Source organism: Rhinatrema bivittatum, chromosome 6, assembly GCF_901001135.1.
Source record: "Rhinatrema bivittatum chromosome 6, aRhiBiv1.1, whole genome shotgun sequence".
In the NCBI taxonomy this organism is placed as follows: Eukaryota; Metazoa; Chordata; class Amphibia; order Gymnophiona; family Rhinatrematidae; genus Rhinatrema; species Rhinatrema bivittatum.
The window spans coordinates 302,682,638-302,709,777 of NC_042620.1; positions in this window are offsets into that span (position 1 = coordinate 302,682,638).

Consider the following 27,140-nt stretch of genomic DNA (forward strand, 5'->3'; position numbering starts at 1 on the left):
GTCAAATCCACGGAGTACGTTATCTGTTAGAAAGATTAGTAATGTTTTGGTGCTATAGTATTTTCTGAAGCCATGTTGTGAGGGGTAGAGTATGTTATTGTTTTCTAGATGTTCCACTAGTTGCTTTTGTACCATTTTTCCTATTAATTTAGCAAGCATAGGTAAGTTTGAAACAGGTCTATAGTTACTTAAGACATTTGGGTCACTGTTTTTCTTTTTCAGTATAGGTTTTATTATTGCATTTTTACGTGAGTCTGGCATTACTCCTTCGCTAAGTGACAGATTAATTATTTTTGCTATTGTGTTGGCTAGTTTTTTTGATATCCATGGTGGGAATGGTGTCAATTTTATGTGATGCGGGATTCAAATTTTTTATCATGGCTTCCACTTCGATCTGGGATGCCTCGTCAAATTTGGACCATTTTGTCACATCTCTTTTGTGCATCTTGATTTCCTGTTTTGTTAAGACTGGAATCTTCGCTTTAAGGCTTGTGATTTTGTCTGAGAAATAGTGTGCTATGTCATTACATTTATTCTCTTGAGAGATTTAGGGTGCCTCTGTTTTATTGTTAGTCAGATTTTTAATTATGAAAAATTCTTGAGTGAAAAATTCTTTTTCACTCAACGCACAATAAATCTCTGGAATTTGTTGCCAGAGGATGTGGTTAGTGCAGTTAGTGTAGCTGGGTTCAAAAAAGGTTTGGATAAGTTCCTGGAGGAGAAGTCCATTAATGGCTATTAATCAATTTTACTTAGGGAATAGCCACTGCTATTAATTGCATCAGAAGCATGGGATCTTCTTAGTGTTTGGGTAATTGCCAGGTTCTTTTGGCCTGGTTTTGGTCTCTGTTGGAAACAGGATGCTGGGCTTGATGGACCCTTGGTCTGACCCAGCATGGCAATTTCTTATATTCTTATGTTCTTAGTGTCCTTGGGTTGTTTTCAATTTTTGAACTAAAGAATAGTTTTTTTGCGTCAAGAATTACTTTTTTATAATAAGCTAGTTGTTTCCTAAATTTAGTTTAATTTTCTGCTGATTTGTCTTTTTTCCACTTTTTTTCTTTTTCTTAGATTCTGTTTTATTTCTTTTATTTTTTCGTTAAACCATGGGTTTTTTGTTTGGGCTCGTGTATTTGCATTGTTCTTGTGGGGTTAATGTCATCTGCCAGTTTACTCGTGCTCGTCAGCCACACTATTGTTGCCGCTACACAGTCTTTGAGGTCAAAGTGTATTAGTGTTTCTTCTAACTTGCTTTTTAGTATGTCGGTGTTAAATGGTGGACGATATTTAAATTCTAAGGGCTCATTTTCTGTATTTCTTTTGGTTTTATGCATTTAATAATGAACTGAATTAGGAAATGGTCTGACCATGGAATTTGACTATAATCATGTGTTCGAGGAAGCTATGATTGATGTATGTCAGGTCGAGTGCATGCCCTGCTTTGTGTGTAGGTTTATCTGTAATTAAAGTGAATCCCAGTACTGCCATCATATCGTTTAGTGTCTGGCATGTATTTGATAATGGATACACATCCATGTGAAGGTTAAAATCTCCCATTACATTGCACAAATCTCATCTTTGGGTGAGTTTCATCACTCCGAAGGTCATCAAATCTTCACAAGAGAGCACTGTTCTGTTCATATATCTTACTATGAAAGTCAAAGTGGCCCCTAACCCCTGCACTCAAGCAGCGGCGGTCACAACAACCGGAAAGCTACAGAGCGAATTGCATATAGCATTGGTTGATAAACTCTCTGTAGAGCCTGGAGTCACCGTTGAAGTGTGAGGGCTCTGGTAGGGCCAACAGAGCTCGAGGCATCATTGATGATGGCTGTGGATGAGGAGGAGCCGGCGTAGAAACCAGATTACTGGTGAGTGCATCAAGCCAGGCAAGGAGACTGTCAATGGAGAAGGCCAATGCCTCAAGAAACTGCTGCTGTTCTTGTACCTTGGATGACAGGCCTGGAATGGCCTGGAGGGCACGCAGCTCCACTGAGTCCATGGCCTTTGCAACCTGTTGCGTCTGAGGTGGACCCTTAGGCCGAGGTGGGGTTGACGCAACCCGTAGGTAAGGACCTACGGGTCCCCACCATCAGCAGGTGGAGTGTGCTAATAGACAGAGGCCACTGGAGCTTCACCTTTACCAGCCCTCGATCCCCCACAGGATGAGCCTTTGGGTGCCGGGGCTGGCAGGACTTAGGTGGGCCTCTGTGTGTAGTCGAAGTAAGAGTTGGCTCAGCCCAGAGACAGCAAGTGAGAGATGATATAGTCTTACTCTGGACTGAGTAATGTCCTGGAAACTCAGGCACCAATGGAACGGAGGCAGACAGAGGGCGCTCGAGCAAAAGCAGGCCGAAGCATGAAGAAACCACGTCCAGGGAATAAGCTGGAGAGGCATCCAAGAGCAGGCTTGAGTCAGGGCTGGCAGCAATCCGAAGGCAGTGGCAAGCAAGGCTGAGGTCTGATCACAGAGATAGTCAAGAGCATAGTCAGGCAAGGCAGAGGTCTGATCACTGAGATGGTCAAAAGTGTAGTCAGGCGAAGCAGAGTTCTGTGCCTGGAGATAGGCAGTAGCGTAGTCAGGCGAAGCAGAGGTCTGGGTCTGGAGATAGGCAGTAGCGTAGTTGGGCGAAGCAGAGGTCTGGGTCTGGAGATAGGCGGTAGCGTAGTCAGGCGAAACAGAGGTCTGGGTCTGGAGATAGGCGGTAGCGTAGTCAGGCAAAGCAGAGGTCTGGGTCTGAAGATAGGCGGTAGTGTAGTCAGACAAAGCAGAGGTCTGGGCTTGGAGAGAATCAATTGCAAAGTCAGGCAAAGCAAAGTCAAATTCCGTGTAGTCAATCTGAGGTATGAAGCAAGGTAGGAATGAGGAGACAGGAACCAGGAACAATGAGGAACAGGAACGCAGGGATGAGACGAATCTCTAGGAGGCAGCGAGTACTCGACCAGCGAGGAGACCTGTTGCAAAGGCAATGCTAGGTAGCAGAGCCTGAACTTAAATACTGTATCTAAGTTGACATCATCATCCGGGGCCGTGGCTAGGTTCCCGCCACGGTCCCTACTTAAGGATCAATGGTACGCTCGTGCACGCCTAGGGAGGGGAGCGGCACTAGTAGCAGCATCTCTGCACGTGCCACACGGAGAGGCCCGACAAGAAGTGGTAGCAGGACCGGGAACGCAGAGCCAAAGGCACCGGGGGAGGTCCGAGGATGGAGCTGACAGCCCACCGCCACCAGCGAGGAGGAACCAGAACCTGAAGTCACTGTAAAAAGGTGAGGGGGCACAGTAACACTCTACTTTTAGTTCTGAACTACACTATGGGTGCATGTGCCCTGCAAGAAAACTGGCCTTAGAAAATAATCATGTCTATAATATTAATGTATCTGTCTATCTACAACAGAAGCGTAGCCATGAGTGGGCCTTGAGTGTCTTTGCCCCCTCATTTTTGGCTCAGGACCCCACCTCTAGCAGCAGAGTCAGACTCAGCCACTTTAAGACATAGGAGGTTCTGGAGACATTGGAATCACTGCCAGTCATTGATCCCCCTTGCTTTTGTAGAGGCTCACTTGAATGGGAAATGCCATGCCTTTGAGTTAAAAGTCTGAAACCCATCAATGTCTTTGTTTACTTTCACAGGTAATTATTTACCTCCCCTCCTCTCAGCCTCTTTAAAGTTCAGGAATGCTTGGGTTCACTGGAAGACTACCTATATAATTGTGAGATTAACACTTATATAGAGCAGTTGCCTTAACCATAGAGCGAGAATGAGAAGAAGACAGAGAGGCCAGGGAGATAGTGAAGAGGCAAGAGATAGAGCATTGCCAGAAATTAACAGGGTTTTGTAGCCACTGCCATGAAAACCCACATAGGATTGGGTAAGGGACAGAGAAGGAACTGGGGCTGACCACAGTGCCCACCCATATTAACCTTGGTCCTTCCAAAAATTCCATTCTGGCTATGCCCCAATCTTCTGGGTGGGGGGGTGTTTTTTGGTTTATTTAAAGTTTCAGTTTGATGTGTTTGCTGATACAAAATAAACATTAATCCCTGACTCTTGCCATCACTTCCTACTGTCTCCCATTTCATCCCTTATCCCTCATCAATAAGCCAGAGCTGGGGCCTGCCCTGGTGGGCTGAGCCAAGCCCAGATTAGGCCTCCCTGGGCCCCTCTTTCCTCCTCCTGTCCACTGCAAAGGACCCCTTTCATTGGGGGGGGGGGGTGTCTTTCACTTAGAAACAAGCAGGAGTGTTCTTTAGTCACTCTTTCCCCACTAGCATCTCTCTTAAAATGGCACTTGCTGGCACTGAATCTGGTGCCAAATGTGGTGTCAAAATGGTGCCAGTACCAATATAGCTCTATCTCTGGGGTGAGGGTGGGGGTTCAGAGGGACCTGGGGAGGCCCCAGGAGTCCCCAGAAAATGGTAGGGGCCCAGGATTCCCAGGGAGGCCACGTCTGATATATGGTCCCTCTTGACCAATTCCTTGTCACAAATCACTGATACTTCATGAAGCAGAAATGAGAGCTTCATAGGAGTCAGACAAGGGCTGTATAAGAAATGTGGCTACTATGGCTCCTCTCGAACTGCCCTAAGTAATAAAACTAGATTAAGGTTGGAAGGAATTGTGCAAACAGGTGAAAATACTCCAGAACTTTGAATGATGTTCTTAAGGTGCCATATTCATTAGACCATTCTATCTTACAGAGTCCCACTAGTAATACATAGTAAAAGTAATAAATATACAATAAAAATTGACCTTTATTTTGGCTGTGAAATAATTATGTAGAATTCAGCTCATATCCGCTCAGTTTGCTGGTTACATTGACAGTAATAATTACATTAAAATATATCTGAAACCTTTTTCAGGATGCTTTTATTCTGGAACAGATATAATCAGGCATCACAGTGACTATCCTATATTTATTGCTTGATATCAGTTATAGAAACAGTACATCCTGGACTTCATATTTCAACTTTACTGTTCTGTAATAAAGTGTACAAAAAGGTCAGGATTTTTTTTTTTTAGATTGTGATACAATCCAAACAATGTAATGCTTGAGCTTTTGAGATCATAAAGGTCTATGTGGTCTCCATAACTCATGTTCTACAACATTTCTGGACCTTTTAAAACGTATCATAACCTGAAAGTCTCCAGTTTTCAACAGACTATTATGGTTATTAGAACTTTGCACAAAAAATGCTCACAAACAAAAGTGGGAAATTAATGAGCTGAGAAGAGGCTTTAACATAAGTAATACTACAGTCTGAAAATGTATTTTTGAAAAATTCTGTCATGTTATTGACAACACTTTGGCTCTTATTCTCAGTAAAATGAAACAGAGATGCAAATATCTATGTGGCACACGCTTTCCTTTTGTAATGGATAGTATGTGCATATGATTGGTTGGGTCATATCACATGATGCTCTTTTTGTGAATGGAATGTGTCTGATAGAACAGGTGATCAAGTGCATGGAATTCAAGCTTGTGATTCTTTTGGCTCACCCGCATGTGGGCTTTTTTGAAATAGTACTTTCCTGCTGGTTTTTCAATGTTTTCAATATTAGATGATCTCACCAAATTGGGTTCCTGTCTTGTTCCAGTGCTCCTGCCTTCCTGTGTTCCAGCATCTGTCCTGATTCCTGCGCCACGTTCCTCCTCCTGTCGTACCTTCTCGGACTGATTCACGGTTTTGACCCCTGCTTGCCTGACTACGTTTGACCGCTGCCTGGAACTGACCACTGCCTGCCTTTTGAATACGTTTGACCGCCACCTGGAACTGACCTCTGCTTGCCTGACCATGTTGACCACCCCCTGGAACTGACCTTTGCTCATCTTGACTATGCACGGACTGATCTCGGAACTGACCCTTGCTTTTGCTGACCACCCTCGGACAGATACTCTGGGCTTTGACCCTTGCACTACACTCAAATACTCTGTTTGCTCCTGTGACCTCCAGACCAGCCTGCTCGGACACTACCCGTGGCCTACATCAGATTAGACCAGTAGGCGCTGTCTGTCTCGCCCGGAAGACCTTCATTTCTTGTTGCCTTCCTGAGGTCTCCAGTGATTCTGGTTCAGGTCTAGTCCCTCCATTCTTCACCAGCCACGCACCTTTGCTTGTGGTGGGCACACCTCTCCACAGTCTCTCCGGGAGACTCTCTGAGGCCCACCTAAGTCCAGGCGGTCCGGGTACCCAAAGGCTCAACCTGCAGAAATCCCGGATTGCTATTGGCAAAGCTCCAGCTAGCCTCTGTCTCCTTGTGTGCTCCACCTCCTGGTGGCAGGCGCTCTCTGGGTCCGACCAGAGGGCCGTACCAATCCTGCACCAGACCAAGGGTCCACCTCCAGCACAACAGGTTGCCAAGGCCATGGACTTGGTGGAGTCCTCTGCCTTGCAGGCCATTCCCGATCTGGCTATATGCGTCCAGGAGCAGCAACAATTCATTGAAGCATTGGCCACCTCAGTGGAAAGACTGTGTTCTCAACTCAAGTCCGCTATGGCCAACCCAGGGCCTCTTTCCCACAACTTGTCCACTGTCTCATTGCCCTCATGGGCATTGCTGGCCCTCCCAGCTCCTTCCCGTTTCAATGGGGACCCTCGTCTCTGTCGAGGTTTTATCAACCGATGCTACATGCAGTTCTCACTGCAACCCTCTCTCTTTCTGGATGAAGTGACGAAGATCATGTTCATTCTATCTCGTCTGGAGGGGAATGCTCTAGCATGGGCCTCCCCACTTTGGGAGTGCTCTGATGCAATACTACAGCAGCTTCCTCAATTTATATCAAAATTCAGATGCACCTTTGAGGACCCAGGCTGACAGGCGGTTGCCAGTCACCATCTGCTACACCTCCACCAGGGATCACACTCTCTCTCTGAATATATTGTGGAGTTCTGAACCCTGGCAACCGAGTTGGGGTGGCAGGAAGATTGCCTGCAGGCACTCTATCTCGAAGAACTGTCTCCTGTTCTGAAAGATGAATTGGCCACCCGAGAGATCCTCACAGCTTTGGAAGAACTCATCTCTATTTAATGCGCAATCCCTGACTAAAAAGACGCACATCCTCAATGACTATCTACTAGACTCCGACCCAGACATCTGTGCCATCACAGAAACCTGGTTAAAAAACTCGCTAATTAACCAATTACCTATACACAAGTACAACATATTATCAACCCACAGACACAAAAAACGAGGGAGTGGTTCACTACTAGCGACCAAAAAAGAACTCAGACTTACACCACATACAATAAGGTCAGAATCCAATCTGGAACTGGGCTTAGTCAAATCGCAACAACTCCAACTACTACTAGTCTATGCCCCGCCTGGATCACTTGAAGCTGACACCTCTCCCCTCATTGAATCCATAGTGAAGCATATCGATTCAGACCTCCCTACCATGATCATGGGAGATTTTAACTTGCACACCGACGCCTCACCCCGCTCCCCCAATTGCGAAACTCTCCTCAACTCCCTCAACGCAATGGGATTCACGCAGACCGTCAACAACCCAACACACAAAGCAGGACACACGCTGGACCTTTATCAACTCGAAGTTCGCCTGCTCTTCGGCACCTTCTTGTACTCCAGTCCCATGGTCAGACCACTTTCTGATACCACCAAGGTCTCCGCAAAACAACAGACTCACAGCCCGCAGCACCCTTCTACCATTCATTTCAGAAAAGCATGTGCATCCGAGACCCTCAGTGACCATCTTGTGAAAGAACTCGCAAACCTGGATCTATCCAACCCCGACTCAGCCGTACTCTCATGGCACATCATTACGGAAGCAGTGGCAAACAATTTATGCCCTGCAGTCTCCAAAACAATAAACCCAGAAAAAAAAGGAAATCAACCCTGGTTCTCTAATGAGCTCAAACGGATGAAACAAGTCCTACGTCACAAAGAAAACAGATGGCGCAAAGCTCCAAACCCTTCAACACTATTGACATACAAAGGAACCTTACATCATTACAGAACCTCAATTCTAAAGGCAAAAAGAGAATACTTTGCAAACAAAATCCATGATCTCCAATATGACGCCAAGGCGCTTTTCTCTTATGTGTCTCAAATCACAAAGTCATCCCACCAACGATACCTGATGATCAGGCACAATCTAAGGCCAATGAGCTTGCTTCATTCTTTCAGCAGAAGACTGCTAAAACCCTGGCACTCTTACCTACCAAGACTACCCCTGCTTTACATTCACCCACACTGGAATCAAGCTCAACAATTTTGAACCAATGTACCCCGGTGAGATCGAATCCCTCCTCAAGAGACAGAAACCCTCTAGCCATCCAGCGGACAACATTCCATCCAAACTTCTGCTACTAATTCCAAACAGGATATCTGGTCCACTAGCGAACATTATAAACTGTTCGCTAACCCAAGGGAGGTACCCAGACAGCTTAAAAACCGCTTCTCTTAAACCACTCCTCAAGAAACACAACTTAGACACTAAAGAACTTGCTAACTTCCGCCCCATCTCAAATCTCCCTTTCCTAGCCAAACTAACAGAGAAATTGGTTAATACACAGCTTTCAGAATATCTAGAAGAATACAATATCCTATACCCATCCCAATACGGATTTCGAAAATCTCGCAGTACAGAAACGTTTCTCATATCATTAACAGACCACATCATTATGGGATTAGACAAGGGCTACTCCTTCCTTCTAGTACTCCTAGACATCTCGGCGGCATTCGACACTGTCAACCACTCCATCCTCCTGACTCGCCTAGCAGACATAGGTATATCTGGTTCAGCTCTCAGCTGGTTCACATCTTTCCTTGGTAATAGAAGTTCCAAAGTTAAAATTAATAATAAAGAATCACCCTCAACAAGTTCCTCACTTGGCGTACCTCAAGGATCCTCTTTATCACCCACTCTCTTCAACGTCTACCTCCTCCCCCTCTGTCAGTTTCTAACAGACCTTAACCTAACACATTATCTATTCGCAGATGATGTGCAAATTCTGATTCCGATAACAGAATCCATCGCAAAATCACTCACACACTGGAACAACTGCCTAAAATTGATCACCAACCTTCTCAACAGTCTTAATTTGGTTCTTAACACGTCTAAGACCGAACTCCTCATCATCTCCTCCAACCAAGACAACCCACTCCCACAGACCATCCTCAACACCCAGCTCACGCATACCCATGTAAGAGATCTCGGGGTTCTACTCGACAACCGCCTAAACCTAAAGAAAATGATCAACACCACAACCAAAGATTGTTTTTACAGACTCCAGGTTCTAAAAAGACTCAAACCTCTACTATTCTTCCACGACTTCAGGACAGTTCTGCAAGCCTTGATATTTGCTAAAATAGACTACTGCAGAGCCCTCCTCTTGGGTCTCCCCAGCTCAACCACCAAACCTCTACAAATGATACAGAATGCCGCAGCAAGAATTCTGACCAACACTAACCGTGGAGAACATATATCACCCATCCTCCATAACTTACATTGGCTCCCGGTGAAATACAGAATCATCCACAAATCACTCACTCTAATTCACAAATCCATCTACAATCACCTGCATCTTGACCTCAAATACCCTCTCACTCTCCATATCACCAACAGACCGACTAGAGAAATACATAAATGAACCTTACAGGCCCCACCTACAAAAGCCACTCGCCTCACCTCGACCAAAGATCGAGCTTTCTCGACAGCAGGCCCAACTATCTGGAACAACATCCCATCTGACCTTAGACTGGAACCCTGCCTCTTAACATTTAGGAAAAAACTAAAGACCTGGCTTTTCCGCCAGGCCTTCTCAGATCCCCTAGATACACACTAGACCGAATATCCTTCATGAACAATGGATCTCCATACTACCTTCAAGTTCTGAATAAGAGCCTCCCATGATTCTTACTGTTTATACTATTTAAACACCACGTTCCTTAAGCCTTTTCTTTCTAGCAGTTCAAGCTTCCAAATTTACTAACCTTGTTATATGTAACTTTGTTCTTCCTGTTCTACTTATGGTTTTAGTTACAATTCCCCTATTCGATGTAAACCGATCTGATATGGTCTTCAACCATGAAGGTCAGTATAGAAAAGTGTTAAATAAATAAATCTCTCTGGTTGGGCGGATAGACCACCATCTCCGGGAACGGCACCAGGAAGTAAAGGCTCTCCGACCTCGCACCCTGCGACCACCCTGGTCTACGAGCCCCAGGTTAAAGGCATTACCGGCGGGTCCTCAACCTCCGGAGGAACCAATGCAGATAAACCGCGGTCACCTTACTCCCAAGGAATGCCTCTGAAGAAGAAAGTCTGGTCTCTGCCTCTACTATGGGGGTTCTGGCCATCTTCTCCAGACTTGTCCGGTGCATCCAGGAAACTCCAAAGCCTGAGCCCGGCGGGGTCCCGAGCTTGGGCGCCACAGTTTCTGGCTCTCAACTGCTGCTGCCTGTCTCCCTCCTCAGGAGGCACATTCCTTCGCTACCACCACCCTCGTAGACACCGGGGCCGGTGGGAACTTCATCCTTGAAGACATAGTCACTCTCCTACAGTAATCTACTCAACTGCTGGAGGTGCTCTTGCACATTGCCTCCATCTATGGAGAACCTCTACCTGACCGTATCACTCACCATACCATGACTATCCGACTGACCGTGAGAACACTCCATGAAGAAGAAATTACCCTCCTGATCCTAAAACGGTCAGTGCACACCATTGTCCTTGGTCTCCCATGGCTCCAATTACATTCACTCCAGTTTGACTGGCAGTTGCTTCAACTGCCAGTCAAACTGGAGTTTGACTGGCAGTTGAAGCAACTGGAGTTTGACTGGCAGTTGCTTCAACTGCCAGTCAAACTGGAGTTGCTTCTTGTACTCCAGTCCCATGGTCAGACCACTTTCTGATACCACCAAGGTCTCCGCAAAACAACAGACTCACAGCCCGCAGCACCCTTCTACCATTCATTTCAGAAAAGCATGTGCATCCAAGACCCTCAGTGACCATCTTGTGAAAGAACTCGCAAACCTGGATCTATCCAACCCCGACTCAGCCGTACTCTCATGGCACATCATTACGGAAGCAGTGGCAAACAATTTATGCCCTGCAGTCTCCAAAACAATAAACCCAGAAAAAAAAGGAAATCAACCCTGGTTCTCTAATGAGCTCAAACGGATGAAACAAGTCCTACGTCACAAAGAAAACAGATGGCGCAAAGCTCCAAACCCTTCAACACTATCGACATACAAAGGAACCTTACATCATTACAGAACCTCAATTCTAAAGGCAAAAAGAGAATACTTTGCAAACAAAATCCGGCGGGTGTCCCCGTCGGTACCAGTACTAACTTCCTCAACCCTTCCTGGGTTACCTATTCCTTACATGGAATATCAGGATGTATTTTCCAAGCATAAGGCCGATATTCTGCCCCCGCTCTGGAAGTTTAATTGCCCTATAGAACTCTTACCTGGCTCCACACCACCCAAGGGCAGAACTTACCCTCTCTCATTCCCGGAGACCCAGGCGATGTCTGCATATATTAAAGAAAACTTAGCCAAGGGGTTTATAAGACCTTCTACCTCCCCGGCGCGTGCAAGGTTCTTTTTGTAAAGAAGAAGGATGGGAGCCTGAGGCCCTGTATTGACTACAGGGGTCTGAATTCCATTACCTGGAAGGACCAGTATCCACTTCCGCTCATCAGTGAGCTCTGATCGGCTGCAAGGGGCTCAGATCTTCACAAAGTTAGACCTATGTGGAGCCTATAACTTAGTACGGATTCAGCCTGAAAACATATGGAAGACCGCATTTAATACAAGGGATGGACACTATGAGTATGTAGTAATGCCCTTCGGGCTATGCAATGCTCCCACCATCTTCTAGCGGATGATGAATGAGATCTTTCGAGACCTTCTGTACTCATTTGTCGTAGTGTACCTGGACGACATATTAATATTCTCCAAGGATCTGGATTCTCATCACTCCCATATCCAAACCGTTCTCCAGTTACTCAGGGACCATCATTACGCCAAACTAGAGAAATGCCTTTTCGAGCAGTCCAGGCTTCCATTTCTGGGTTACATTATCTCTAGTCAGGGGTTTAACATGGAGCGGTACAAACTCCAAGGTATTCATGGTTGGCCCTAGCCAGTGAGTCTGCAGGCCCTACAAAGATTCCTGGGGTTTACGAATTATTATTGTCACTTTATAGCAAACTACTCCATGCTGGCCGCTCCACTCACTGCCATGACAAAGAAAGGAAGTGACCTTTGGGTCTGGAGTCCCAAGGCTCAATCTGTGTTCCAAGCCTTGAAAGAAGCCTTCTGTATCAGCCCGTGTCTCTGCCATCCAGACCAAAGCCGCCCCTTCATCGTAGAAGTCGAGGCATCCACCACTGGAGCTGGGGCAGTCCTGAGTCAGTATTCTACTAGGGGAGCTCTTGTCCCATGCTCCTACTATTCCCATAAGTTTTTGCCCATAGAACAGAACTATACCATTGGGGACCGCGAACTTCTGTCCATGAAACTTGCCCTCCAAGAATGGCACCCCTGGCTTGAAGGGGTGCAACACAGGTTTACTATTTTTACTGACCATAAGAAGTTAAAACACCTGAAAGAAGTCCAGCTACTCAATCCGAGACAAACCCGCTGGGCCCTCTTCTTTGCAAGCTTCAACTTTGAGCTTCGCTACCACCCGGCGGCAAAGAACCTCCACGCAGTTGCGCTCTCATGCTCCTTAGACCCGGAGGATACTCCCGAGACTCCGGCGCATATCATTGACCCTGCCTGTATCTCCATTGCAGTCACCACCACTGTACCAGCCAGTAAGATGGTGGTGCCCCGTCGCCTCCATGTATGTGTACTCCGTTGGGCTCATGACTCCAAACTTGCTGGCCATCTTGGGCGAGCCCAAACTCTTGAAATGCTCTGCAGACATTATAGGTGGGCTGGTATGGTCAAGGACTCCCGTGACTATGTTGACTCGTGCCCCGTCTGCGCACAACAAAAGCCCCCTACTTAATGTCTTTGGGGGCTTCTCCAACCACTTCCTGCACCCACCGAACCATGGACTACTCTATCCAAAGGCTTTATCATGGACCTGTCCCCATCCAAGGGGCATACTGTAATCTGGGTCATAATTGACCATTTCTCCAAAATGGCCAACTTTGTCCCCTTACCTGGGCTACCATCGGCCCTGGAACTGACTGGACTCTTCCTGACTTACAACTTTCATCTGCATGGGCTTCTGCAAGAAATAGTTTTGGATCGGGGCCCTCAATTTTCCGCAAAATACTGGAGGTCCCTCTGTAGGAAGTTTAATATCACCTTGAATTTAACTTCAGCGTACCACCCACAAGCTAATGGCCAGGCAGAAAGGACTAACCGGTCCCTTAAAACCTTCCTTCGCTCATATGTCAATGATCAGCAAGACAACTGGGCCAGCCACCTCCCTTGGGCAGAGCTGTCTCACAACACCCATGTCGCCTCCGCTACAGAAGTATCTCCATTCACAGTAGCTTTTGGACATCAGCCCCGCCTACCTCTGTCGATTCCACTCAGCATACCTTAACCAGCAGCTCAGTCCACAGCCCAGATGATTCATTGGCTGTGAGACCAAGTAAAAGAGCGTCTCCGCCAAGCAGCCGACCGAGCCAAATGCATAACGGATGCCCATAGTCATTCCACACCAGTGTTCCTGCCCAGGCAAAGAGTCTGGCTCAGCACCAGACATATTTATCTCCGGTTTCCCTCTCAACGGCTGGCACCAAGATATCTGGGGCCATTTCCTGTCCTACAGCAGGTGGGAGCTGTCACATACCAGCTCAAATTACCTCCGAACCTTGGAATCCATAACACTTTCCATGTGTCTCTGCTCAAACCCCTAATACTATTGTGGCCATCTCGAAGACCTCCACCACCGTCACAAGTTTCTGGAAAGTCCAAAAACACCCTGCAAGTATGAGAAGTCCTGGATGTCCGACGCCATAGAGGGCACTGGGAGTACTTCCTTTTGTGGGAGGGCTTTGGTCCAGAAGAAAATTCTGGTAGGAATATGTAGTTGTTCCACCAGATCTTGCAGGATGAAACTTCCACCAGCCCCAGAATCTACTAACACCAAAGTAGAAAACTGGTGATCTCCTAGAAGCAGGGTTATTTGTAGTGTGAGCAGAGGAGCAGGAGAAGTGATGCCTAGGGTTACTCTCACAACATACCCTAGGCTTGGCAGTTTCCCGGACGCGTAGGGCAGTTCACAATGAGATGACCCACTCCTCTACAATATAAACAGAGTCCTGCCTTACGTCACCTTTGCATTTCTTCTGGAGAGAGAGGTCCATGGACCAACTGCATGGGTACTTCACCCGACCTCTCTGTGCTGGATGTAGATCGAGCTGCTGGAGTCGAGGAACGAACAGGATTAGACACCGTCGTGTGGCTACTGGTATTTCGTCCTTAACGAATCCTTTCTTGTAAACAGCGATCAATCCTGGTGACAAGTTCAATCAAAGAATCCAAGGAGCGAGGCAACTCACGGGCCGCCATTTCGTCTTTAATTTTAGATGACAGTCCCTCCAAGAATATAGTCTGGAGACAGTTCTCCTCCCAATAGAGTTCTGATGCAAGAGTTCTAAACTCTATGGTATAATCCGCCAATGGACGACCTCCTTGACGGAGTTGAAGAAGCTTGGAGCCTGAGATTACTTGTTTTCCAGGATCATCAAACATTGTTTGAAACAGTTTCAGGAACTGAGAAAGATTTTGCAGAATAGGATCTGATCGTCTCCAGTAGGGAGAAGCCCAGGCTAGTGCCTTGCCTCCCAATAAAGATAAAATATACGTAGTCTTAGTTAGATCATCCAGAAAAAGCGAAGCTTGTAGCTGGAAATGCATACTGCATTGATCAAGGAATCCTTGGCATGAACGAGGTTCACCATCATAACGTGGAGGAATAGGCAAAGGAATCATAGCACCGGCATTACCCTGATGGTGGAGGAAATGATGAAAGAGCTGGCTGGGCCACAGCAATGGAATCCAGGTGGGTGCTGAGTCGCTCCAAGGAGGTGGCCATAGATTCCAACATCCGTTGCTGCTCAATGACTTTCTGAGCTAGTCCAGAAATGGCCTGATGAGCTGAAGCCTCTGCCGGGTCCATGGCCTTGGTATTCTGTTCCGGCTCCGAAAGTGTACCCTTGTTCCAAGGTAAGGTTAGCGCTCCCAAAAAGGAAGTGAACCCTCTCTGGTCCCTACCGTTGGAGGGCAAGGCTTGAAGTTTCACCCATAGAGTTAAGACCGCCCTGGAAGCTCGTGGTTCCCCCAGGAGGAGCCCGTAGGAACCCGGCCACTGGGACTTAGGAGACTCCTTCAAGACTGAAGATTGGTCTAGATGCAGGCACCTCCTGCAGGTTGTAGGTTCCAGACGGCTGGCACCTCCAGCAAGTCGAGTCAGTCCAGGAGTCGAAGCTGAAGAGTAGTTGAAGGCCGTTCCAAGGGTTGAAGTCTGAAGAAGGGTCCGCAGCCAGGCCAGAAGCAATCCAGGAGAAGGGTCCGCAGCCAATCCAGAAGTAAACCAGGAGAAGGGTCTGCAGCCAGTCCAAGGTCGAGCCAAGAGGAGATTGATAGCCAGTCCAAGGGTCAGGGAACCAAGAGTCAGTCCAACGAGGAAGAAGACCAGAAGTGGGACAAATATCAGGAACAGAGACCAGGGACACCAGCATGGAACAGGGACTAGAAGCCTCAATACCAAGGCAAGGTCTGAGGAGCAGACCTTGCCTTAAATACCTGGAAGAGGAAGGAGTCACAGGAGGGAGCCACGACCATTTCCTGTCATGGCCCCTTTAAATCTTCTCTTCAGCCGCACGCGGCTCTAAAGCAGTCAGGAAGAGGGCGGAGTCAGCTCAGCCCCACTGGGCTCTGTGGCCGGTCTAGGCAGTGGCCAAGGCCGTGGGAGGAATGCTGGAGGAGGCTCCCTGCTCCTGCAGGAGCCTCCGAGTCCACCTGACTTCGCGGGTGAGTACCTGGTCCCAGCCACGGACCACCGCGGCCGGTGGCCATGACAGTCAGCCCCGGTTGCGGCTTGCCGCGGCCATAACACTACCACCCAAGAAAGAGATCTAGGCATCATAGTGGATAATACATTGAAATCATTGGCTCAGTGTGCTGCATCAGTCAACAAAGCAAACAGAATGTTAGGAATTATTATGAAGGGAATGGTGAATAAAACAGAAAATGTCATAATGCTTCTGTATCGCTCCATGGTGAGACCGCACCTTGAATGCTGTGTACAATTCTGGTCTCCGCATCTCAAAGAAGATATAGCTGTGATGGAGAAGGTACAGTGAAGGGCACACAAAATGATAAAGGGGATGAAACAGCTCCCCTCCCCTATGAGGAAAGACTAAAGAGGTTAGGGCTGTTCATCTTGGAGAAGAGATGGCTGAGGGGGGATATGATAGAGGTGTTTAAAATCATGAGAGGTCTAGAATGGATAAATGTGAATTGGTTATTTACTCTTTCAGATAATAGAAGGACTAGGCGGCACTCCATGAAGTTAGCATATGGCACATTTAAAACTAATCGGCAAAAATTCTTTTTCACTCAATGCACAATTAAACTCTGGAATTTGTTGCCAGAGGATTTGGTTAGTGCAGTTAGTATAGCTGTGTTTAAAAAAGGTTTGGATAAGTTCTTGGAGGAGAAGTCCATTACCTGCTATTAATAAAGTTGACTTAGAAAATAGCCTTTGCTATTACTAGTATCAGTAGCATGGGATATTCTTAGTTTTTGGGTACTTGCCAGGTACTTGTAGCCTGGATTGGCCACTGTTGGAAATAGGATACTGGGCATGGTCTGACCCAGCATGGCAATTTCTTATGTTCTTATGTACAAAGTATCACCACATTCATGGACATTTAAATCATATTTCAAGTGACAGTTTGATTTCCGTGGGATTTCCGGTTTAAAATTGTGCCATCAACGCATGAACAGCTAGCACATTGAGAAGACGCTGTAAAAACAAAGGAGACTGAGCATAGCGTAAATGCTTTGACATGTAAGGATCACAGTGTTTTCAAATACTTTTGATTTTTCAAATACTTTTCTGCCTTAGAAATGATATTAGAGATTTCTTTGTGAAGTTATCACTGTTTTTGAAATGTTTTAAAAAAAAAGACTTTTTTGTATTTTTCAGGATTGGGATTTATAAGAACATAAGAAATTGCCATGCTGGGTCAGACCAAGGGTCCATCAAGCCCAGCATCCTGTTTCCAACAGAGGCCAAAACCAGGCCACAAGAACCTGGCAATTACCCAAACACTAAGAAGATCCCATGCTACTGATGCAATTAATAGCAGTGGCTATTCGATGGGGGGAGAAGGGCTGATGTGCACGGAGCAGCAGAGAGACCTTGGGTGATAGTGTCTAATGATCTGAAGTTGGCGAAACAATGTGACAAGGTGATAGCTAAAGCCAGAAGAATGCTGGCCTGCATAGAGAGAGGAATATCGAGTAAGAAAAGGGAAGTGATTATCCCCTTGTACAGGTCCTTGGTGAGGCCTCACCTGGAATACTGTGTTCAGTTCTGGAGACCGTATCTCCGAAGAGACAGAGACAAGATGGAGGCTGTCCAGAGAAGGGTGACCAAAAAGGTGGAAGGTCATCATCGAATGACTTATGAGGAGAGATTGAAAATCTAAATATGTACACCCTGGAGAAAAGGAGGTGATATGATACAGACTTTCAGATACTTGAAAGGTTTTAATGATCCAAAGACAACTGACAAACCTTGAGAGGTTTGTCAGGTGTCTTTGGATACAGACAAAGTCTGTATCATATCAGGTGATATGTCAGATACTTGAAAGGTTTTAATGATCCAAAGACAACGACAAACCTTTTCCGTCGGAAAAAAATCAGCAGAACCAGGGGTCACGATTTGAAGCTCCAGGGAGGAAGACTCAGAACCAATGTCAGGAAGTATTTCTTCGCGGAGAGGGTGGTTGATGCCTGGAATTCCCTTCCAGAGGAAGTGGTGAAGACCAGAAGTGTGAAAGACTTCAAAGGGGCGTGGGATAAACACTGTGGATCCATAAAGTCTAGAGGATGTGAATGAATGTGGAAAAAAAGAATTGCATTCACAAAAAAGTGGGGAGTAGCTTGCTTTTTACGGCAGTTACTACCCCAAACCAAATAAGCCTGATACTTCATTTTCAATGGATATCCAGCATAGCTCTCTGCTTCAACGGCAGGGGAGAAAGACCGATACTTCACGCAGAAGCAGCATAGCTCTCTGCTTCAACGGCAGGGGGAATGAAGAAAAGTGGATCTATATACAGACAACCAACAAGGACTGAATTACATAGTCTGGGTGTAGCTTGCTTATTGCAGCGGTTACTACCCATAACTAATTAAACTAGATATTTCACTTAGATGCAGTTCCAACACGGCTCTCTACATTAATGGTGGGGGTGGAAGGGAAATAGAACCAAAAGGTTACTAAGAGCCAAGAGTAACAGATAAGTATGAGGAAAAAAAAGTGCAAAACATGCTGGGCAGACTGGATGGGCCGTTTGGTCTTCTTCTGCCGTCATTTCTATGTTTCTAAGTAAAATTGATTAATAGCCATTAATGGACTTCTCCTCCAAGAACGTATCCAAACCTTTTTTGAACCCAGCTACACTAACTGCACTAACCACATCCTCTGGCAACAAATTCCAGAGCTTTATTGTGCGTTTATTGTGCGTTTATGTTTTGAAACTTCCAATAAATTATCACCCGTGAAGAAGGAATTTGGGGGATTTATAATTTTTTGGACAAAAGCTTGCTTCTTCAGTTCCACGTCTTGTTTTTTCCTGGCATTTCTTAAGATAAGTATGCTTTCATTTATGTGGTGAACAAAAAGAGTGATTGAAATAGTTATCAAAACACAAAAAATTACAAATTGTTTTCATTTATGGATTAATTCCTGAATGCTGTATCTTTATGTGACCGATGATTACTAATACAAGTGCACTAATATTTGGGTTTGAAACATGAATTTCCATGTGAACCCAGTGCCATATGGAGGTCACAATAGGAGAGAATATAATTTTAGCAGATATTAATCTTTTTGATTTTCATTCTGGAAGTAGAAGTGAGAAAGATTATTGTTTCATGTGATACCAATTCTTGCACTTTTGGGTTCGGTTTGTATTGTATTGGTTTTTCAGTGTTGGCATTTATTGGAGGAACAAGAACCTTTGAAGTCATCTAAAGCCTTTTATAAATGCGGATGGCAGATTTGCATTTGCCCTTTTAAAGCAAGATCCTTTTTTAGAAGGTTTTGAATTTCTTCTCATCTCCTGAGATGGCTGCCTCTCAAAGCAGGCATGTGGAGAGCCAAAACTTGTCCAAGTCAGACTTTTGAAGCTAGGACCAAGATGTAGTGAAGAACGTGGTATTTTTTCACTTTTATGGGTATTCATTTGACTTTACATATACAGAAAACCTACACAAGTTCTATTAAAATTAACTTACCTAGGGGCAATGATTATAACAATGATATGTCATTAGTTTGACCTGCATATATATATAAATGATCCATACACATGTTTATATTTGATTTCTTTGGATTACATTCTGGGTATATTCAACAGTGTTCCACCTTTGTTTTGGTATAACTTTTTAAATATTACATAGTCTGCTTTGCATGAAATTTGTGAGAATGCACACAACAATATTCAAAATATTTGTGATACAGTAGCAGAATCCCTGAACACTTTTATGTTACATGAATTGTGCCTAAGTATGAGAATCTGAAAAATATTTAAATCCTGGTATGAGTTAATAGTGTTATCTTTGCAAGAAGACAAATGTCACAGTGTATGATGTTAATTGCATGTTTACATGTGAATGAAATGCTGAAAGAATGTGCATCCTTTTTCAATGTATTGACCAGCTTCAATATAGCAAATGACATGTCATCTTCAAATCAAACAATGTAGAGGGAAACATTCTTACAATCAATCTGTAGAGTTACTAACAAGCTCAATCTGTATGTTAGTACCGGTATGAGGCAGAAGTCAGAGAAAGAGAAAGTTAAATGGAAACTACCATGGTTGGTAAAATGTGAACTGAAAAATGCTAACATCTGTTTATAATCATTATGCATACAGGAAGAGTAGTCAGGATAGAATTTCATGTGCTCTCTGGAGAATCACTTTCATTGGAGCTGTTGTAATTAGCTGATTGTAAAACTGTGTGCTGAAATTCAGTATATGGAGAATAACTTTAAAAGACCCATGCTAATTCACACATATGCATGACTTTTATAAAGAGTATGCATAAATGCACACAAAATATAAAATACATGTGAATTCAATGTGTACATTGCACATGTATGTTGCATGTACATTTGCATGTGAATCATACACAAGCATATCATTCTGTGATGTGCGGCTTTCACTTCTTTTAGGATGGACTCATTCAGCAATGCCACCTCCAGCACACCAGCAGAATTTCATTACCAGGCATTGTGTTATGACTGGTGCCCCTGACGGTGAGAAAGGAAAACCAGCTGTTCCCCAAAAGGGGAGACAGGAGGAACTTCAGTGCTGGGAAAAATCATGGAAACTATAAAGAATAAAATCACAAAACATTTAGATAGACGTGGTTTAATGGGACACAACCAGCAAGGAGTTACCCAAGAGAAGTCTTGCCTCACAAATCTACATTTTTTTAAAGGAGTGAATAAACATGTGGACAAGGATGAACAGGTAGATGTGGCGTAAGGCGTTCGACAATGTCACACATGAGTGGCTTCTAAGAAAACTAAAAAGTCATGGGACAGGAGGGGATGTCCTCCTGTCCCATGCTGATTAAAGAACAGGAAACAGAGAGTAAGATTAAATGGTCAATTTTTTCAGTGGAATGCCTCAGGAAACTGTACTAGGACTGGTGCTTTTTAATATGTTTATAAATGATCTGGAAAGGGGTACAACGAGTGAATGTTGTGGGTCCCGTCCACGCTCGGTCCGTGTCCGGGCCTGCTCACCTCTCCAAGATTCCACGGGTCCCGGGTCGTCCTCCCCTGCTACTATAGTGAGCACAGATAGGCCTTGATGTCCTATGGCGGAGGTCGTCGGGCCTTCTACCTCCAGCCAGGCCTTACGGAGGAGCTTGGTGTCCTGTGTGGTGTCGGCTCTGCCCCTAGGGGCACACACGCGTGGACCGCCCGGCTCCTTAAAGGGATAGGTGTGGATCCGAGCTCCACGACGCACCCTGATTGAACGCTGCTTAAAAGGAAGTGCCTGCCTGCACTTCCTTGCCTTGGCAATCGGGTTGCTCATGCTGTGATTTCTAGTTTACCTCTGCGTTTCCAGTATCTGTTCCAGTCTTGTTCCAGTCCTGTTCCTTCATCTCCCCAGGTAGTACCTCTTGGACTGTCTTCTCGGTACTGACCTCTGCCTGTTATTGACTACGTTGATCGCCACCTGGATTTGACCTTTGCCTGTTTCCTCGACCACGTCTGCATGCTGCCTGGAACCGACCTCTGCTTGACCACTGACCACATCTGACTTTTGCTTTGCCTGACTACCCATGGACTGACCACTGGTATTGACCCCTGCTTTGGCTGACTACACTACCTTGACTCTGGCCTTGATCCTTGCCTTATATTCAGAGACTCTTTTCTGGCCTTCTCTGGCACCCCGGACTTCTAGCCTGAACATCGACCGCGCACCCTTGATCGTGGTGGGCACACCTCTGAACTTTCTCTCAAGGAGATCGTGCGAGGCCCACCTAAGACCAGATGGCCCAGGTAACCAAGGGCTCAACCTGAGGGAACCCCGGGTTGCTATTGGTGAAGTTGGCTAAAAGACAGGAAACAGAGAGTAGGATTAAATGGGCAATTTTCTCAGTGGAAGGGAGTGGACAGTGGAGTGCCTCAGGGATCTGTATTGGGACCCTTACTGTTCAATATATTTATAAATGATCTGGAAAGAAATACGACGAGTGAGATAATCAAATTTGCAGATGACACAAAATTGTTCAGAGTAGTTAAATCACAAGCAGATTGTGATAAATTGCAGGAAGACCTTGTGAGGCTGGAAAATTGGGCATCCAAATGGCAGATGAAATTTAATGTGGATAAGTGTAAGGTGATGCATATAGGGAAAAATAACCCATGCTATAATTACACGATGTTGGGTTCCATATTAGGTGCTACAACCCAAGAAAGAGATCTAGGTGTCATAGTGGATAACACATTGAAATTGTCGGTTCAGTGTGCTGCGGCAGTCAGAAAAGCAAACAGAATGTTGGGAATTATTATAAAAGGAATGATGAATAAAACGGAAAATGTCATAATGCCTCTGTATCGCTCCATGGTGAGACCGCACCTTGAATACTGTGTACAATTCTGGTCGCCGCATCTCAAAAAAGATATAATTGCGATGGAGAAGGTACAGAGAAGGGCTACCAAATGATAAGGGGAATGGAACAACTCCCCTATGAGGAAAGACTAAAGAGGTTAGGACTTTTCAGCTTGGAGAAGAGACGACTGAGGGGGGATATGATAGAGGTGTTTAAAATCATGAGAGGTCTAGAACGGGTAGATGTGAATCGGTTATTTACTCTTTCGGATAGTAGAAAGACAGGGGGACACTCCATGAAGTTAGCATGGGGCACATTTAAAACTAATCGGAGAAAGTTCTTTTTTACTCAACGCACAATTAACTCTGGAATTTGTTGCCAGAGAATGTGGTTCGTGCAGTTAGTATAGCTGTGTTTAAAAAAGGATTGGATAAGTTCTTGGAGGAGAAGTCCATTACCTGCTACTAAGTTCACTTAGAGAATAGCCACTGCCATTAGCAATGGTTACATGGAATAGACTTAGTTTTTGGGTACTTGCCAGGTTCTTATGGCCTGGATTGGCCACTGTTGGAAACAGGATGCTGGGCTTGATGGACCCTTGGTCTGACCCAGTATGGCATTTTCTTATGTTTCTTAAGTTCCAGCTAGCCTCTGTCTCCTCTTGTGCCCCGCCTCCTGGTGGAAGGCGCTCTCTGGGTCCGACCAGGGAGCCTACCAATCCTGCACTAGGCCAAGGGTCCACCTCCTGGCGCAACAGGTTGCCAAGGCCATGGACCCGGCGGAGTCTCCCGCCATACAGACCATCCAAGAGCAACAACTAGCCATAAAGACTCTAGCATCTTCCGTGGAAGAGCTCCGCTCTCATTTTCAGGACGCAGTAAGGGCTAATCCCACAAGTCTGACTTCCGCCCTGCTACCGAGAGCATCACTGGGTCTGCTAGCTCCTCCTCGTTTCAGTGGGGATCCACACCTCTGCCAAGGCTTCCTCAACCAGTTCTTCAGGCAATTTGCCCTTCAGCTATCCTTGTTCCTGAAGGAATCAACAAAAATCACTTTTATCCTCTCACGTCTAGAGGGGAAGGCCCTGGCATGGGCTTCTCCACTTTGGGAGCATTCTAACCCCATCCTCACTCAACTGTCCCAGTTCATCACCACCTTCAAGTGGACCTTTGAAGATCCTGGTCATCAGGCGGTTGCGGGTCATCACCTTTTCCACCTCCGTCAAGGCTCAAGATCCCTCTCTGAGTTTACGGTGGAGTTATGGACCCTGGCCATGGAACTGGGATGGCAAGAGGACTACCTCAGGGAACTCTATCTAGAAGGTCTGTCTCCTGCTCTCAAAGACAAGCTTGCTGTCCATGAGATTCCTATGTCTGTAGAGGACCTAATTTCCCTCCCTCGGAAAATTGACCATTGTCTCTGGCAATGTCACCACGAAGTGATAGCATCCCCGCCTCCTTCTCAACGTCCAGCAGGTACCCCAAGTCCTCAGTTGAAGGCTCTACTGGCACCACCTCCATCTACTGAGGAACCCATGCAAGTGAACCATGGGTGGTTGACTCCTGAAGAGTGTCTTCGGTGCAAGAAGCAGGGCCTCTGCCTTTACTGTGGTGCTTCTGGACACCTGAGGCAGTCCTGTCCGGTCCATCCAGAAAACCAAGGCCTAAGCCCGGCAGGGGTCCTGAACTTGGGCGCTACTGTCACCAGCCCCCAACTGTTACATCCAGTTTCCCTCTCCTTGGAATCCCGTTCCTTCACCACCACTGCTCTTATTGACACTGGAGCAAATGGCAGCTTCATCATGGATGACATCGTCAACCTCTTGAAAATCCCCATGCAACTCCTAGAGGTGCCTCTCCGCATCACATCTATCCAAGGGGAACATCTTCCCCGGACGCATCACACATCACACAGTGGCCTTCCGCCTCACCGTGGGAACCCTCCACGAGGAAGAAATATCCTTGTACGTCTTGAAACATTCCACACACCCAGTTATAATGGGCCTTCCTTGGCTCCAAACACATGGACCCCAATTTGACTGGCAATGCCTCCAGCTGGTTCAGTGGGGCCCGCAATACCAGAAACACTGCTTAGAACAAGTGTCCCCAGCAGTGACCATCCTGAAGACTACAACCCTCGCTGGCCTTCCGGCTCAGTGCTCTGACTTCGAAGACATCTTTTCTAAACAAAAGGCAGACACACTACCTCCACTCCAAAAGTATAATTGTCCTCTTGAACTTCTGCCTGGCACTACACTTCCCAAAAGTATAACCTATCCATTCTCACTTCCGGAAACCTAGGAAATGTCCAAGTATATCAAAGAGAATCTCGAAAAAGGGTTCATCCGACCCTCTGGCAGGAGTGGGCTTCTTCTTCATCAAGAAGAAGGATGGAGGACTATGCCCTTGCATCAACTATTGGGGATCACCCGCAAGGATCACCTGCAAGGATCACTACCCGTTTACCCCTCATCAGTGAATTGTTTGACCGCCTGCAAGGGGCCCAGATCTTCACGAAACTCGATCTACGAGGAGCATACAACCTCATACGCATCCAGCCTGAGGACATATGGAAGACCCCTTTCAACACAAGGGATGGCCACTACGAGTATATAGTGATGCCTTTCAACCTTTGCAATGCTCCTGTAGTGTTCCAACGCCTGATGAATGAAATCCGAGATCTACTTTATTCATTCGTAGTTGTATACATAAATGACATCTTGATATTCTCAAAAGACCTGAAGTCCCATTGCTCCCACATCAGAACTGTTATTTAACTTCTCAGAATCACCTTTGCACAAAACTAGAGAAATGCATCTTTGAGCAAAATCATCTGCCCTTCCTGGGATATATCATTTCCAATCAAGGATTTACAATAGATCCTGAAAAGCTTCAAGGGATTCGTGACTGGCCCCAGCCAGTAGGCCTCCGTGCCCTACAAAGATTCCTTGGATTCATGAATTACTATAGGAACTTTATCGCCAACTATTCCACATTAGCTGCTCCACTCACTGCGATGACCAAGAAAGGAACCAATCTCCAGGTTTAGAGTCCCAAGGCTCAAGCTGCATTCCATGCATTAAAAGAAGCTTTTTGTTCTGGTCCCTGTTTACGACACCCCGACCCAAACTGCCCATTTGTCATTGAAGTCAACGCATCCACCATTGCAGCCGGGGCAGTGTTAAGCCAGTACTCCTCCAAAGGTACGTTGGTACCATGCTCTTTCTATTCCCACAAATTTTCTCCTGCAGAACAAAATTACACAATTGGAGACCGTGAACTTCTAGCTGTCAAACTAGCACTTCAGGAGTGGCATCCATGGCTAGAAGGTGCCCAACACAAATTTACTATATTCACAGATCACAAGAATCTGGAGCACCTAAAAGAGGCACAATTATTAAATCCAAGACAAGCCCGATGGGCATTATTCTTCGAGTGATTCAATTTCGAGCTGCGCTACCGGCCAGCTTCAAAGTACCTCTGTGCAGATGCACTCTTACGCTCCATCGAGCCAGAGGACACACCGGACATCCCAAGACATATTATTGATCCGGCCTGTATGTCCCTTGTGGTTACCATCACAGTACCCACCGGAAAGACGGTCGTTCCACGCCGACTATGTGAACGTGTACTCCACTGGGCCCATGACTCAAAGCTAGCTGGACATCCTGGTCGAGCCAGAACCCTGGAAATTTTAAGACCCTTCCACTGGTGGCCCAGCATGGTAACAGATTCCCGTAATTACATTGACTCATGTCCTGTATGTGCACAACAAAAGCCTCCTATGGGTCGGCCATGGGGACTTCTCCAACCACTCCCAGAACCCACCGAACTCTGGTCCAGCATCTCAACCGATTTTATCACTGACTTGCCTCCATATCAAGATAGTCAGCTTTTTTTTTTTAGTCAGCTAAAGTTCCTTTAGTGGAGTTTTGACTCAAGACTGCTCCTGCTCTGATGGTGGATGCATCAACTTCGATGATGAAGGGATGGTTAGGATCCGGATGATGTAGACATGGACCAGTATAGAAGGCTTCTTTCAAGGCCTAGAATGCTGACTGAGCCTTGGGACTCCACACTTGAAGTTCACATCCCATCCTAGTCATGGCGGTGAGTGAAGCGTCCAGCGTGGAGTAATTAGCAATGAAGTTTCGATAGTAGCTTGTAAATCCAAGGAATCTTTGTAGGGCACGGAGGCCCACTGCTTGAGGCCAATCTCGAATACCCTGGAGTTTGTCGTGGTCCATGGTGAAGCCACATTTGGAAATGAAGTAGCCTAAGAATGGAAGGGTTGTTCAAAAATGCACTTCTCTAATTTTGCATAGAGATGTTGGTCTCTGAGGCATTGGAGGACTGTTTGAACGTGGGAACGATGAGACTTCAGGTCTTTGGAGAATATTAGTATATTGTCCAGATATACTACGACAAATGAGTATAAAAGGTCCCGGAAGATCTCTTTCATTAGCCGCTGAAAGACTGCAGGGGCATTACAAAGTCCGAAGGGCATTACTACGTACTCGTAGTGACCATCTCTTGTGTTGAAGGTAGTTTTCCAGATGTCTTCTGGTTGGATTCATACAAGGTTATACACCCCTCAGAGATCAAATTTCGTAAAGATTTGTGCACCTTGCAGATGATCGAATAGTTCACTAATAAGTGGCAGTGGATAACGGTCCTTGTGAGTTCAAGCCTCTGTAGCCTATGCTCTGTAACCTTATGAAGAAGAACCAGGCTCCTGCCAGGGAATTAGAGGGTCTTATGAATCCTTTATCCAAATTTTCCTTGATGTATGCTGACATTGCTTGGTTTTCAGGGAGTGAAAGAGGACAGGTTCC